General features: G+C 38.0%; 19 non-coding genes across 19 annotated transcripts; all 19 read left to right on the top strand.

Annotated features, from left to right (window-relative positions):
* Positions 1–756: 756 nt before the first annotated feature.
* Positions 757–839, top strand: TRNAL-UAA (transfer RNA leucine (anticodon UAA)). Its single transcript has one exon. It is a non-coding gene; the product is annotated as a tRNA-Leu (tRNA).
* A 192-nt stretch (positions 840–1,031) lies between these two features.
* On the top strand, positions 1,032–1,114 carry TRNAL-UAA (transfer RNA leucine (anticodon UAA)). Its single transcript has one exon. It is a non-coding gene; the product is annotated as a tRNA-Leu (tRNA).
* Positions 1,115–2,078: 964 nt separating this feature from the next.
* TRNAL-UAG (transfer RNA leucine (anticodon UAG)) lies at positions 2,079–2,161 on the top strand. Its single transcript has one exon. It is a non-coding gene; the product is annotated as a tRNA-Leu (tRNA).
* Positions 2,162–2,353: 192 nt separating this feature from the next.
* On the top strand, positions 2,354–2,436 carry TRNAL-UAA (transfer RNA leucine (anticodon UAA)). Its single transcript has one exon. It is a non-coding gene; the product is annotated as a tRNA-Leu (tRNA).
* A 964-nt stretch (positions 2,437–3,400) lies between these two features.
* TRNAL-UAA (transfer RNA leucine (anticodon UAA)) lies at positions 3,401–3,483 on the top strand. The gene has a single exon. It is a non-coding gene; the product is annotated as a tRNA-Leu (tRNA).
* A 192-nt stretch (positions 3,484–3,675) lies between these two features.
* TRNAL-UAA (transfer RNA leucine (anticodon UAA)) lies at positions 3,676–3,758 on the top strand. The gene has a single exon. It is a non-coding gene; the product is annotated as a tRNA-Leu (tRNA).
* Positions 3,759–4,515: 757 nt separating this feature from the next.
* TRNAL-UAA (transfer RNA leucine (anticodon UAA)) lies at positions 4,516–4,598 on the top strand. Its single transcript has one exon. It is a non-coding gene; the product is annotated as a tRNA-Leu (tRNA).
* Positions 4,599–5,836: 1,238 nt separating this feature from the next.
* On the top strand, positions 5,837–5,919 carry TRNAL-UAA (transfer RNA leucine (anticodon UAA)). Its single transcript has one exon. It is a non-coding gene; the product is annotated as a tRNA-Leu (tRNA).
* A 192-nt stretch (positions 5,920–6,111) lies between these two features.
* Positions 6,112–6,194, top strand: TRNAL-UAA (transfer RNA leucine (anticodon UAA)). The gene has a single exon. It is a non-coding gene; the product is annotated as a tRNA-Leu (tRNA).
* Positions 6,195–6,951: 757 nt separating this feature from the next.
* On the top strand, positions 6,952–7,034 carry TRNAL-UAA (transfer RNA leucine (anticodon UAA)). Its single transcript has one exon. It is a non-coding gene; the product is annotated as a tRNA-Leu (tRNA).
* Positions 7,035–7,226: 192 nt separating this feature from the next.
* On the top strand, positions 7,227–7,309 carry TRNAL-UAA (transfer RNA leucine (anticodon UAA)). Its single transcript has one exon. It is a non-coding gene; the product is annotated as a tRNA-Leu (tRNA).
* Positions 7,310–8,273: 964 nt separating this feature from the next.
* On the top strand, positions 8,274–8,356 carry TRNAL-UAA (transfer RNA leucine (anticodon UAA)). Its single transcript has one exon. It is a non-coding gene; the product is annotated as a tRNA-Leu (tRNA).
* Positions 8,357–8,548: 192 nt separating this feature from the next.
* TRNAL-UAA (transfer RNA leucine (anticodon UAA)) lies at positions 8,549–8,631 on the top strand. The gene has a single exon. It is a non-coding gene; the product is annotated as a tRNA-Leu (tRNA).
* Positions 8,632–9,595: 964 nt separating this feature from the next.
* On the top strand, positions 9,596–9,678 carry TRNAL-UAA (transfer RNA leucine (anticodon UAA)). Its single transcript has one exon. It is a non-coding gene; the product is annotated as a tRNA-Leu (tRNA).
* Positions 9,679–9,870: 192 nt separating this feature from the next.
* TRNAL-UAA (transfer RNA leucine (anticodon UAA)) lies at positions 9,871–9,953 on the top strand. The gene has a single exon. It is a non-coding gene; the product is annotated as a tRNA-Leu (tRNA).
* Positions 9,954–10,709: 756 nt separating this feature from the next.
* Positions 10,710–10,792, top strand: TRNAL-UAA (transfer RNA leucine (anticodon UAA)). Its single transcript has one exon. It is a non-coding gene; the product is annotated as a tRNA-Leu (tRNA).
* A 192-nt stretch (positions 10,793–10,984) lies between these two features.
* Positions 10,985–11,067, top strand: TRNAL-UAA (transfer RNA leucine (anticodon UAA)). Its single transcript has one exon. It is a non-coding gene; the product is annotated as a tRNA-Leu (tRNA).
* A 757-nt stretch (positions 11,068–11,824) lies between these two features.
* Positions 11,825–11,907, top strand: TRNAL-UAA (transfer RNA leucine (anticodon UAA)). Its single transcript has one exon. It is a non-coding gene; the product is annotated as a tRNA-Leu (tRNA).
* A 192-nt stretch (positions 11,908–12,099) lies between these two features.
* Positions 12,100–12,182, top strand: TRNAL-UAA (transfer RNA leucine (anticodon UAA)). The gene has a single exon. It is a non-coding gene; the product is annotated as a tRNA-Leu (tRNA).
* The last annotated feature ends 420 nt before the right edge of the window (positions 12,183–12,602 follow it).

Raw genomic sequence — 12,602 nt, 5'->3', positions numbered from 1 at the left:
CGCACATTAGACCGGCCTAACCCACTGTAGGTTGGTCTATATTGATGTGGGAAATAGACAACTTTGATAAATCTCCCACAAAGTCTCTCCATAGCATAACCTAGTGGTCTTTTTTAAAGATGCTGTTTTGCAGAGAGGTTTGGCTGGATTAGAAAAATATGAGCAAAGTTTTGAAAGGGATGGGCCAATTAATTACAATTGGTGCTCTTCTGCCCCCTTTTAAAAATATTTTGAAGATATCCAAGGTATCTATGTGGGAAATAGACAACTTTGATAAATCTCCCACATAGTCTTTCAATAGCATAATCTAGTGGTCTTTTTTAAAGATGCTGTTTTCCGGAGAGGTTTGGCTGGATTAGAAAAATAGAAGCAAAGTATTGAAAGTGATGGTCCAATTAATTACTATTGGTGCTCTTTCGCACCCTTTTAAAAATATTTTGAAGGTATCCAAAAACTAATCTCTGTTTTTACCCAGGAAATCTCTGTCCATACTATGATGTTTCCAAACAACTCTGTGGTTAACAGTGGTTCTTTGTGGAATGTTTGTGTACAACACTTAATGAAAGGAATAAAATGGAATCAATGAGCCACAACAAAAGACGGTAGCACTGACCCCATTAACTTGAATCATCTTGGCATCCAGTTGATCTTCTGTAATAACCATAGTAATCTTCGACTTCAAATATCCTCTTACAACTATTTTACATTCAAAGTATAAATCTCAGTCACAATGATGCAAATTAACTCAAACAGTTCACCAGGATGGCCGAGTGGTTAAGGCGTTGGACTTAAGATCCTATGGATATGTATCCGCGTGGGTTCGAACCCCACTCCTGGTATGAGTTTTAACCTTGGCATTCTCCAAAGTGTTCCAAAGAAGAATGTTCTCTGAGTAACTTGCATCATCTTGGCATCCAGTTGATCTTCTGTAATAACCAAAGTAATCTTCCACTTCAAATATCCTCTAACAACTATTTTACATTCAAAGTATGAATCTCAGTCACAATGATGCAAAATAACTCAAACAGTCCACCAGGATGGACGAGTGGTTAAGGCATTGGACTTAAGATCCAATGGATATGTATCCGCGTGGGTGTGAACCCCACTCCTGGTATGAGTTTTAAATGTGGTGTTTACCATAGAGGAGCAGGCTCTGAGTAAACATGTAAGATCTTAGTAAACATTCCATCTCTTAGAATAACCCTAATTCTACTCCTTTCATATATGTTCTTATGACAAGCGTTCAAATACTGTACAAACCATAGATGCCGAAGTCTGTGCGCAGAATTTATCCAGAGCACTGAGACTTTTGATAAATTAAGCGCACATTAGACCGGCCTAACCCACTGTAGGTTGGTCTATATTGATGTGGGAAATAGACAACTTTGATAAATCTCCCACAAAGTCTCTCCATAGCATAACCTAGTGGTCTTTTTTAAAGATGCTGTTTTGCAGAGAGGTTTGGCTGGATTAGAAAAATATGAGCAAAGTTTTGAAAGGGATGGGCCAATTAATTACAATTGGTGCTCTTCTGCCCCCTTTTAAAAATATTTTGAAGATATCCAAGGTATCTATGTGGGAAATAGACAACTTTGATAAATCTCCCACAAAGTCTTTCAATAGCATAATCTAGTGGTCTTTTTTAAAGATGCTGTTTTCCGGAGAGGTTTGGCTGGATTAGAAAAATACGAGCAAAGTATTGAAAGTGATGGGCCAATTAATTACCATTGGTGCTCTTCCGCACCCTTTTAAAAATATTTTGAAGGTATCCAAAAACTAATCTCTGTTTTTACCCAGGAAATCTCTGACCATACTATGATGTTTCCAAACAACTCTGTGGTTAACAGTGGTTCTTTGTGGAATGTTTGTGTACAACACTTAATGAAAGGAATAAAATCGAATCAATGAGCCACAACAAAAGACGGTAGCACTGACCCCATTAACTTGAATCATCTTGGCATCCAGTTGATCTTCTGTAATAACCATAGTAATCTTCGACTTCAAATATCCTCTTACAACTATTTTACATTCAAAGTATAAATCTCAGTCACAATGATGCAAATTAACTCAAACAGTTTACCAGGATGGCAGAGTGGTTAAGGCGTTGCACTTAGAATCCAATGGATATGTATCCGCGTGGGTTCGAACCCCACTCCTGGTATGAGTTTTAACCTTGGCATTCTCCAAAGTGTTCCAAAGAAGAATGTTCTCTGAGTAACTTGCATCATCTTGGCATCCAGTTGATCTTCTGTAATAACCAAAGTAATCTTCCAATTCAAATATCCTCTAACAACAATTTTACATTCAAAGTATAAATCTCAGTCACAATGATGCAAAATAACTCAAACAGTCCACCAGGATGGACGAGTGGTTAAGGCATTGGACTTAAGATCCAATGGATATGTATCCGCGTGGGTGTGAACCCCACTCCTGGTATGAGTTTTAAATGTGGTGTTTACCATTGAGGAGCAGGCTCTGAGTAAACATGTAAGATCTTAGTAAACATTCCATCTCTTAGAATAACCCTAATTCTACTCCTTTCATATATGTTCTTATGACAAGCGTTTAAATACTGTACAAACCATAGATGCCGAAGTCTGTGCGCAGAATTTATCCAGAGCACTGAGACTTTTGATAAATGAAGCGCACATTAGACCGGCCTAACCCACTGTAGGTTGGTCTATATTGATGTGGGAAATAGACAACTTTGATAAATCTCCCACAAAGTCTCTCCATAGCATAACCTAGTGGTCTTTTTTAAAGATGCTGTTTTGCAGAGAGGTTTGGCTGGATTAGAAAAATATGAGCAAAGTTTTGAAAGGGATGGGCCAATTAATTACAATTGGTGCTCTTCTGCCCCCTTTTAAAAATATTTTGAAGATATCCAAGGTATCTATGTGGGAAATAGACAACTTTGATAAATCTCCCACAAAGTCTTTCAATAGCATAATCTAGTGGTCTTTTTTAAATATGCTGTTTTCCGGAGAGGTTTGGCTGGATTAGAAAAATACGAGCAAAGTATTGAAAGTGATGGGCCAATAAATTACTATTGGTGCTCTTCCGCACCCTTTTAAAAATATTTTGAAGGTATCCAAAAACTAATCTCTGTTTTTACCCAGGAAATCTCTGACCATACTATGATGTTTCCAAACAACTCTGTGGTTAACAGTGGTTCTTTGTGGAATGTTTGTGTACAACACTTAATGAAAGGAATAAAATGGAATCAATGAGCCACAACAAAAGACGGTAGCACTGACCCCATTAACTTGAATCATCTTGGCATCCAGTTGATCTTCTGTAATAACCATAGTAATCTTCGACTTCAAATATCCTCTTACAACTATTTTACATTCAAAGTATACATCTCAGTCACAATGATGCAACTTAACTCAAACAGTTTACCAGGATGGCCGAGTGGTTAAGGCGTTGGACTTAAGATCCAATGGATATGTATCCGCGTGGGTTCGAACCCCACTCCTGGTATGAGTTTTAACCTTGGCATTCTCCAAAGTGTTCCAAAGAAGAATGTTCTCTGAGTAACTTGCATCATCTTGGCATCCAGTGGATCTTCTGTAATAACCAAAGTAATCTTCCACTTCAAATATCCTCTAACAACTATTTTACATTCAAAGTATAAATCTCAGTCACAATGATGCAAAATAACTCAAACAGTCCACCAGGATGGCCGAGTGGTTAAGGCATTGGACTTAAGATCCAATGGATATGTATCCGCGTGGGTGTGAACCCCACTCCTGGTATGAGTTTTAAATGTGGTGTTTACCATAGAGGAGCATGCTCTGAGTAAACATGTAAGATCTTAGTAAACATTCCATCTCTTAGAATAACCCTAATTCTACTCCTTTCATATATGTTCTTATGACAAGCGTTTAAATACTGTACAAACCATAGATGCCGAAGTCTGTGCGCAAAATTTATCCAGAGCACTGAGACTTTTGATAAATTAAGCGCACATTAGACCGGCCTAACCCACTGTAGGTTGGTCTATATTGATGTGGGAAATAGACAACTTTGATAGATCTCCCACAAAGTCTCTCCATAGCATAACCTAGTGGTCTTTTTTAAAGATGCTGTTTTCCGGAGAGGTTTGGCTGGATTAGAAAAATATGAGCAAAGGTTTGAAAGGGATGGGCCAATTTATTACTATTGTTGCTCTTCCGCACCCTTTTAAAAATATTTTGAAGGTACCCAAAAACTAATCTCTGTTTTTACCCAGGAAATCTCTGACCATACTATGATGTTTCCAAACAACTCTGTGGTTAACAGTGATTCTTTGTGGAATGTTTGTGTACAACACTTAATGAAAGGAATAAAATGGAATCAATGAGCCACAACAAAAGACGGTAGCACTGACCCCATTAACTTGAATCATCTTGGCATCCAGTTGATCTTCTGTAATAACCATAGTAATCTTCGACTTCAATTATCCTCTTACAACTATTTTACATTCAAAGTATAAATCTCAGTCACAATGATGCAAACTAACTCAAACAGTTCTCCAGGATGGCCGAGTGGTTAAGGCGTTGGATTTAAGATCCAATGGATATGTATCCGCGTGGGTTCGAACCCCACTCCTGGTATGAGTTTTAACCTTGGCATTCTCCAAAGTGTTCCAAAGAAGAATGTTCTCTGAGTAACTTGCATCATCTTGGCATCCAGTTGATCTTCTGTAATAACCAAAGTAATCTTCCACTTCAAATATCCTCTAACAACTATTTTACATTCAAAGTATAAATCTCAGTCACAATGAAGCAAAATAACTCAAACAGTCCACCAGGATGGACGAGTGGTTAAGGCATTGGACTTAAGATCCAATGGATATGTATCCGCATGGGTGTGAACCCCACGCCTGGTATGAGTTTTAAATGTGGTGTTTACCATAGAGGAGCAGGCTCTGAGTAAACATGTAAGATCTTAGTAAACATTCCATCTCTTAGAATAACCCTAATTCTACTCCTTTCATATATGTTCTTATGACAAGCGTTTAAATACTGTACAAACCATAGATGCCGAAGTCTGTGCGCAGAATTTATCCAGAGCACTGAGACTTTTGATAAATGAAGCGCACATTAGACCGGCCTAACCCACTGTAGGTTGGTCTATATTGATGTGGGAAATAGACAACTTTGATAAATCTCCCACAAAGTCTCTCCATAGCATAACCTAGTGGTCTTTTTTAAAGATGCTGTTTTGCAGAGAGGTTTGGCTGGATTAGAAAAATATGAGCAACGTTTTGAAAGGGATGGGCCAATTAATTACAATTGGTGCTCTTCTGCCCCCTTTTAAAAATATTTTGAAGATATCCAAGGTATCTATGTGGGAAATAGACAACTTTGATAAATCTCCCACAAAGTCTTTCAATAACATAATCTAGTGGTCTTTTTTAAAGATGCTGTTTTCCGGAGAGGTTTGGCTGGATTAGAAAAATACGAGCAAAGTATTGAAAGTGAGGGGCCAATTAATTACTATTGGTGCTCTTCCGCACCCTTTTAAAAATATTTTGAAGGTATCCAAAAACTAATCTCTGTTTTTACCCAGGAAATCTCTGACCATACTATGATGTTTCCAAACAACTCTGTGGTTAACAGTGGTTCTTTGTGGAATGTTTGTGTACAACACTTAATGAAAGGAATAAAATGGAATCAATGAGCCACAACAAAAGACGGTAGCACTGACCCCATTAACTTGAATCATCTTGGCATCCAGTTGATCTTTTGTAATAACCATAGTAATCTTCGACTTCAAATATCCTCTTACAACTATTTTACATTCAAAGTATAAATCTCAGTCACATGATGCAAATTAACTCAAACAGTTCACCAGGATGGCCGAGTGGTTAAGGCGTTGGACTTAAGATCCAATGGATATGTATCCGCGTGGGTTCGAACCCCACTCCTGGTACAACTTTTAACCTTGGCATTCTCCAAAGTGTTCCAAAGAAGAATGTTCTCTGAGTAACTTGCATCATCTTGGCATCCAGTTGATCTTCTGTAATAACCAAAGTAATCTTCCACTTCAAATATCCTCTAACAACTATTTTACATTCAAAGTATAAATCTCAGTCACAATGATGCAAAATAACTCAAACAGTCCACCAGGATGGACGAGTGGTTAAGGCATTGGACTTAAGATCCAATGGATATGTATCCGCGTGGGTGTGAACCCCACTCCTGGTATGAGTTTTAAATGTGGTGTTTACCATAGAGGAGCAGGCTCTGAGTAAACATGTAAGATCTTAGTAAACATTCCATCTCTTAGAATAACCCTAATTCTACTCCTTTCATATATGTTCTTATGACAAGCGTTTAAATATTGTACAAACCATAGATGCCGACGTCTGTGCGCAGAATTTATCCAGAGCTCTGAGACATTTGATAAATTAAGCGCACATTAGACCGGCCTAACCCACTGTACGTTGGTCTATATTGATGTGGGAAATAGACAACTTTGATAGATCTCCCACAAAGTCTCTCCATAGCATAACCTAGTGGTCTTTTTTAAAGATGCTGTTTTCCAGAGAGGTTTGGCTTGATTAGAAAAATATGAGCAAAGTTTTGAAAGGGATGGGCCAATTAATTACTATTGGTGCTCTTCCGCACCCTTTTAAAAATATTTTGAAGGTATCCAAAAACTAATCTCTGTTTTTACCCAGGAAATCTCTGACCATACTATGATGTTTCCAAACAACTCTGTGGTTAACAGTGGTTCTTTGTGGAATGTTTGTGTACAACACTTAATGAAAGGAATAAAATGGAATCAATGAGCCACAACAAAAGACGGTAGCACTGACCCCTTTAACTTGAATCATCTTGGCATCCAGTTGATCTTCTGTAATAACCATAGTAATCTTCGACTTCAAATATCCTCTTACAACTATTTTACATTCAAAGTATAAATCTCAGTCACAATGATTCAAATTAACTCAAACAGTTTACCAGGATGGCCGAGTGGTTAAGGCGTTGGACTTAAGATCCAATGGATATGTATCCGCGTGGGTTCGAACCCCACTCCTGGTATGACTTTTAACCTTGGCATTCTCCAAAGTGTTCCAAAGAAGAATGTTCTCTGAGTAACTTGCATCATCTTGGCATCCAGTGGATCTTCTGTAATAACCTAAGTAATCTTCCACTTCAAATATCCTCTAACAACTATTTTACATTCAAAGTATAAATCTCAGTCACAATGATGCAAAATAATTCAAACAGTCCACCAGGATGGCCGAGTGGTTAAGGCGTTGGACTTAAGATCCAATGGATATGTATCCGCGTGGGTTCGAACCCCACTCCTGGTATGAGTTTTAAATGTGGTGTTTACCATAGAGGAGCAGGCTCTGAGTAAACATGTAAGATCTTAGTAAACATTCCATCTCTTAGAATAACCCTAATTCTACTCCTTTCATATATGTTCTTATGACAAGCGTTTAAATACTGTACAAACCATAGATGCCGAAGTCTGTGCGCAGAATTTATCCAGAGCACTGAGACTTTTGATAAATGAAGCGCACATTAGACCGGCCTAACCCACTGTAGGTTGGTCTATATTGATGTGGGAAATAGACAACTTTGATAAATCTCCCACAAAGTCTCTCCATAGCATAACCTAGTGGTCTTTTTTAAAGATGCTGTTTTGCAGAGAGGTTTGGCTGGATTAGAAAAATATGAGCAAAGTTTTGAAAGGGATGGGCCAATTAATTACAATTGGTGCTCTTCTGCCCCCTTTTAAAAATATTTTGAAGATATCCAAGGTATCTATGTGGGAAATAGACAACTTTGATAAATCTCCCACATAGTCTTTCAATAGCATAATCTAGTGGTCTTTTTTAAAGATGCTGTTTTCCGGAGAGGTTTGGCTGGATTAGAAAAATAGAAGCAAAGTATTGAAAGTGATGGTCCAATTAATTACTATTGGTGCTCTTTCGCACCCTTTTAAAAATATTTTGAAGGTATCCAAAAACTAATCTCTGTTTTTACCCAGGAAATCTCTGACCATTCTATGATGTTTCCAAACAACTCTGTGGTTAACAGTGGTTCTTTGTGGAATGTTTGTGTACAACACTTAATGAAAGGAATAAAATGGAATCAATGAGCCACAACAAAAGACGGTAGCACTGACCCCATTAACTTGAATCATCTTGGCATCCAGTTGATCTTCTGTAATAACCATAGTAATCTTCGACTTCAGATATCCTCTTACAACTATTTTACATTCAAAGTATAAATCTCAGTCACAATGATGCAAATTAACTCAAACAGTTCACCAGGATGGCCGAGTGGTTAAGGCGTTGGACTTAAGATCCAATGGATATGTATCCGCGTGGGTTCGAACCCCACTCCTGGTATGAGTTTTAACCTTGGCATTCTCCAAAGTGTTCCAAAGAAGAATGTTCTCTGAGTAACTTGCATCATCTTGGCATCCAGTTGATCTTCTGTAATAACCAAAGTAATCTTCCACTTCAAATATCCTCTAACAACTATTTTACATTCAAAGTATAAATCTCAGTCACAATGAAGCAAAATAACTCAAACAGTCCACCAGGATGGACGAGTGGTTAAGGCATTGGACTTAAGATCCAATGGATATGTATCCGCGTGGGTGTGAACCCCACTCCTGGTATGAGTTTTAAATGTGGTGTTTACCATAGAGGAGCAGGCTCTGAGTAAACATGTAAGATCTTAGTAAACATTCCATCTCTTAGAATAACCCTAATTCTACTCCTTTCATATATGTTCTTATGACAAGCGTTTAAATACTGTACAAACCATAGATGCCGAAGTCTGTGCGCAGAATTTATCCAGAGCACTGAGACTTTTGATAAATTAAGCTCACATTAGACCGGCCTAACCCAATGTAGGTTGGTCTATATTGATGTGGGAAATAGACAACTTTGATAAATCTCCCACAAAGTCTCTCCATAGCATAACCTAGTGGTCTTTTTTAAAGATGCTGTTTTGCAGAGAGGTTTGGCTGGATTAGAAAAATATGAGCAAAGTTTTGAAAGGGATGGGCCAATTAATTACAATTGGTGCTCTTCTGCCCCCTTTTAAAAATATTTTGAAGATATCCAAGGTATCTATGTGGGAAATAGACAACTTTGATAAATCTCCCACAAAGTCTTTCAATAGCATAATCTAGTGGTCTTTTTTAAATATGCTGTTTTCCGGAGAGGTTTGGCTGGATTAGAAAAATACGAGCAAAGTATTGAAAGTGATGGGCCAATAAATTACTATTGGTGCTCTTCCGCACCCTTTTAAAAATATTTTGAAGGTATCCAAAAACTAATCTCTGTTTTTACCCAGGAAATCTCTGACCATACTATGATGTTTCCAAACAACTCTGTGGTTAACAGTGGTTCTTTGTGGAATGTTTGTGTACAACACTTAATGAAAGGAATAAAATGGAATCAATGAGCCACAACAAAAGACGGTAGCACTGACCCCATTAACTTGAATCATCTTGGCATCCAGTTGATCTTCTGTAATAACCATAGTAATCTTCGACTTCAATTATCCTCTTACAACTATTTTACATGCAAAGTATAAATCTCAGTCACAATGATGCAAATTGTCTCAAACAGTTCACCAGGATGGCCGAGTGGTTAAGGCGTTGGACTTAAGATCCAATGGATATGTATCCGCGTGGGTTCGAACCCCACTCCTGGTATGAGTTTTAACCTTGGCATTCTCCAAAGTGTTCCAAAGAAGAATGTTCTCTGAGTAACTTGCATCATCTTGGCATCCAGTTGATCTTCTGTAATAACCAAAGTAATCTTCCACTTCAAATATCCTCTAACAACTATTTTACATTCAAAGTATAAATCTCAGTCACAATGATGCAAAATAACTCAAACAGTCCACCAGGATGGACGAGTGGTTAAGGCATTGGACTTAAGATCCAATGGATATGTATCCGTGTGGGTGCGAACCCCACTCCTGGTATGAGTTTTAAATGTGGTGTTTACCATAGAGGAGCAGGCTCTGAGTAAACATGTAAGATCTTAGTAAACATTCCATCTCTTAGAATAACCCTAATTCTACTCCTTTCATATATGTTCTTATGACAAGCGTTTAAATACTGTACAAACAATAGATGCCGAAGTCTGTGCGCAGAATTTATCCAGAGCACTGAGACTTTTGATAAATGAAGCGCACATTAGACCGGCCTAACCCACTGTAGGTTGGTCTATATTGATGTGGGAAATAGACAACTTTGATAAATCTCCCACAAAGTCTCTCCATAGCATAACCTAGTGGTCTTTTTTAAAGATGCTGTTTTCCGGAGAGGTTTGGCTGGATTAGAAAAATATGAGCAAAGTTTTGAAAGGGATGGGCCAATTAATTACTATTGTTGCTCTTCCGCACCCTTTTAAAAATATTTTGAAGGTACCCAAAAACTAATCTCTGTTTTTACCCAGGAAATCTCTGACCATACTATGATGTTTCCAAACAACTCTGTGGTTAACAGTGGTTCTTTGTGGAATGTTTGTGTACAACACTTAATGAAAGGAATAAAATGGAATCAATGAGCCACAACAAAAGACGGTGGCACTGACCCCATTAACTTGAATCATCTTGGCATCCAGTTGATCTTTTGTAATAACCATAGTAATCTTCGACTTCAAATATCCTCTTACAACTATTTTACATTCAAAGTATAAATCTCAGTCACATGATGCAAATTAACTCAAACAGTTCACCAGGATGGCCGAGTGGTTAAGGCGTTGGACTTAAGATCCAATGGATATGTATCCGCGTGGGTTCGAACCCCACTCCTGGTACGTCTTTTAACCTTGGCATTCTCCAAAGTGTTCCAAAGAAGAATTTTCTCTGAGTAACTTGCATCATCTTGGCATCCAGTTGATCTTCTGTAATAACCAAAGTAATCTTCCACTTCAAATATCCTCTAACAACTATTTTACATTCAAAGTATAAATCTTAGTCACAATGATGCAAAATAACTCAAACAGTCCACCAGGATGGACGAGTGGTTAAGGCATTGGACTTAAGATCCAATGGATATGTATCCGCGTGGGTGTGAACCCCACTCCTGGTATGAGTTTTAAATGTGGTGTTTACCATAGAGGAGCAGGCTCTGAGTAAACATGTAAGATCTTAGTAAACATTCCATCTCTTAGAATAACCCTAATTCTACTCCTTTCATATATGTTCTTATGACAAGCGTTTAAATACTGTACAAACCATAGATGCCGAAGTCTGTGCGCAGAATTTATCCAGAGCAATGAGACATTTGATAAATTAAGCGCACATTAGACCGGCCTAACCCACTGTAGGTTGGTCTATATTGATGTGGGAAATAGACAACTTTGATAGATCTCCCACAAAGTCTCTCCATAGCATAACCTAGTGGTCTTTTTTAAAGATGCTGTTTTCCAGAGAGGTTTGGCTTGATTAGAAAAATATGAGCAAAGTTTTGAAAGGGATGGGCCAATTAATTACTATTGGTGCTCTTCCGCACCCTTTTAAAAATATTTTGAAGGTATCCAAAAACTAATCTCTGTTTTTACCCAGGAAATCTCTGACCATACTATGATGTTTCCAAACAACTCTGTGGTTAACAGTGGTTCTTTGTGGAATGTTTGTGTACAACACTTAATGAAAGGAATAAAATGGAATCAATGAGCCACAACAAAAGACGGTAGCACTGACCCCATTAACTTGAATCATCTTGGCATCCAGTTGATCTTCTGTAATAACCATAGTAATCTTCAACTTCAAATATTGTCTTACAACTATTTTACATTCAAAGTATAAATCTCAGTCACAATTATGCAAATTAACTCAAACAGTTTACCAGGATGGCCGAGTGGTTAAGGCGTTGGACTTAAGATCCAATGGATATGTATCCGCGTGGGTTCGAACCCCACTCCTGGTATGACTTTTAACCTTGGCATTCTCCAAAGTGTTCCAAAGAAGAATGTTCTCTGAGTAACTTGCATCATCTTGGCATCCAGTGGATCTTCTGTAATAACCAAAGTAATCTTCCACTTCAAATATCCTCTAACAACAATTTTACATTCAAAGTATAAATCTCAGTCACAATGATGCAAAATAATTCAAACAGTCCACCAGGATGGCCGAGTGGTTAAGGCATTGGACTTAAGATCCAATGGATATGTATCCGCGTGGGTTCGAACCCCACTCCTGGTATGAGTTTTAAATGTGGTGTCTACCATAGAGGAGCAGGCTCTGAGTAAACATGTAAGATCTTAGTAAACATTCCATCTCTTAGAATAACCCTAATTCTACTCCTTTCATATATGTTCTTATGACAAGCGTTTAAATACTGTACAAACCATAGATGCCGAAGTCTGTGCGCAGAATTTATCCAGAGCACTGAGACTTTTGATAAATGAAGCGCACATTAGACCGGCCTAACCCACTGTAGGTTGGTCTATATTGATGTGGGAAATAGACAACTTTGATAAATCTCCCACAAAGTCTCTCCATAGCATAACCTAGTGGTCTTTTTTAAAGATGCTGTTTTGCAGAGAGGTTTGGCTGGATTAGAAAAATATGAGCAAAGTTTTGAAAGGGATGGGCCAATTAATTACAATTGGTGCTCTTCTG

Source organism: Hyla sarda, chromosome 3 (assembly GCF_029499605.1).
Source record: "Hyla sarda isolate aHylSar1 chromosome 3, aHylSar1.hap1, whole genome shotgun sequence".
NCBI classification, from domain to species: domain Eukaryota; kingdom Metazoa; phylum Chordata; class Amphibia; order Anura; family Hylidae; genus Hyla; species Hyla sarda.
Note: the sequence above shows the minus strand (reverse complement) of the source record. Positions and strands in the feature narration are given on the sequence as shown.